The following is a 2,150-nucleotide window of genomic DNA, read 5'->3' on the forward strand; positions in this document are numbered from 1 at the left end:
AGCTGGGCTGCAATAACGGTGGCTGCATCAACTTCCAGAATACCTGCTACCTTGCCTGATGTCATCCTCTGAGTTGGGTTCTGATGCTCATTTGCAGCCATCGTCTCGATAAGATTGTACGCCTCAGTATAGCTTTTAGCCCATAAGGCGCCTCCAGCTGCTGCATCGAGCATGGGCCGAGATTGGGCCCCCAAACCATTATAAAAACCAGTGATTACCATCCAATCCGGCATTCCATGATGTGGACATTTTCTCAACATTTCCTTGTAGCGTTCCCAAGCCTCGCACATAGATTCTGTAGGTTGCTGCGCAAACTGAGTAAGAGCACTCCTCATAGCAGCAGTCTTCGCCATTGGATAAAACTTCACCAGAAACTTTTGCGCAAGATCTTGCCACGTAGTGATGGACCTAGCTGGTTCAGAATGTAACCAGTCTTTAGCCTTATCCCTCAGTGAGAATGGGAAGAGCCTCAACTTGATAGCCTCATCAGTCACACCATTATACTTAAAAGTGCTGCAGATCTCGAAAAAATTCCTTATGTGCATGTTGGGGTCTTCAGTTGCCGCTCCTCCAAAAGAAACAGAATTCTGCACCATCTGAATAGTGCCCGGCTTGATTTCAAAGGTGTTAGCTTGAATAGCCGGATGAAGGATGCTTGACTGAATGTCATCAATTTTAGGCCGAAAAAAATCCATAAGAGCTGGATCAGCTTGAACAATACGATCTCCCATGTTTACTGGTTCTTTCTGCTCAGTTCCTGAATCCGAATCCTCAAAATCTAACTTCTCCGGTGTATCAAGAACTTCGTCTTTCTCCTCAGCTGTATCTAAGGTCCTCTTGCGACCACGAGAACGAGTTTGCATAAACGTTTGCTAAAGTACCTGAAACACAACCGAAAAGAGTAATTAACTACTACGTCCTAATCACTGAGTCCTAATGACCAATGATGGTAAGTACATAAACTAAACAAATACGCCGAGTCCCCGGCAGTGGCGCCAAAAACTTGTTAGGGTGAAATCACGCACTAATATTCACGCAAGTATACGCGTTCGCAAGTAATATAGAATACTTTCTAGTTCGTTCCCTCAGAGACTCAGACTAATTTATTGTCTAATTTAACTCACTCACCAATGTATGACTACTTCTCAATGTTAAGATAATAATACTTAAAATTGTTGATTAAATATTAACTATAATTAACTACTTAATTAACCACTTAACTAACACTTCAATTTATCAATAATAAAACACTTATGAGATCACAACTTCATTATTACTTCCTTCTATAGCCATAGTTATTACCTTTAGCATGTGACAGTGATGATATTAATCGAATAACACAAAACTGATAAAAGCCAACTTTCATTGTACTAATACCATTCTACCAAACATCCACAATTAAGATAGAAGTTGAATAGTCATCAATTATGTTGAGTTCCTATATGTCTACAGAAATTGACAACACAACGATTTAAGCACAAGTTATCCCTTTTTGATTACATAGGGCAAATAAAACTGTTAGAGTTACCCACTAATCATGCACAACGTACATGAACCTATGCTAGCATGGCAAGTTCTAAATCTCAAGATCCACCGTCGCTTCACAAGAGATTAACACCCTATCTTATATGTTCGCGACGCACATAAGACGAATACGCACAACCAATACTAGATATCATGCAATCATCACATACTAAAGTATTAAACAATTAACTAAAGAATTCCATAATAAATCCGTTGCAACCCCATGATCACGATTAGCCCATAATAGAACTTATCGCCATCATGGGTTCATATGAAATCATGATAAACAAACACAAGAAGATAATAACTAAACTGATTATATTAAAACAGAGTACGTCACAAGAGTAAATAAGTCAAAGCAAGAAAACTAACATCCAACTTTACAATGAAACAAGAATCACAAGAATATATGCTTCCTCTTCGTTGCTGTGTGCTAAATCGGTCTTCTTCCTTATCTCCTTCGCTTCTTGCAAAACACAATCTAAAACATAATCTCCTCTTAATACTCTGTGAAAAAAATGTCTCAAATCTACATATATAATAGGCCCATAAAACTCAGATTACATAGAAGTGGAAGCCAAAAAGAAGTAGAAGTCTAAAATAATATATCTTTTTCCCCGACCCTG

General features: G+C 38.6%; 1 non-coding gene across 1 annotated transcript; it reads left to right on the plus strand.

Moving 5' to 3' along the window:
* The first annotated feature begins 231 nt into the window (after positions 1–231).
* Positions 232–338, plus strand: LOC141694142 (small nucleolar RNA R71). The gene has a single exon (XR_012563470.1). It is a non-coding gene; the product is annotated as a small nucleolar RNA R71 (small nucleolar RNA).
* Positions 339–2,150: the final 1,812 nt, after the last annotated feature.

This window comes from Apium graveolens, chromosome 10 (genome assembly GCF_009905375.1).
Source record: "Apium graveolens cultivar Ventura chromosome 10, ASM990537v1, whole genome shotgun sequence".
Lineage (NCBI taxonomy): Eukaryota > Viridiplantae > Streptophyta > Magnoliopsida > Apiales > Apiaceae > Apium > Apium graveolens.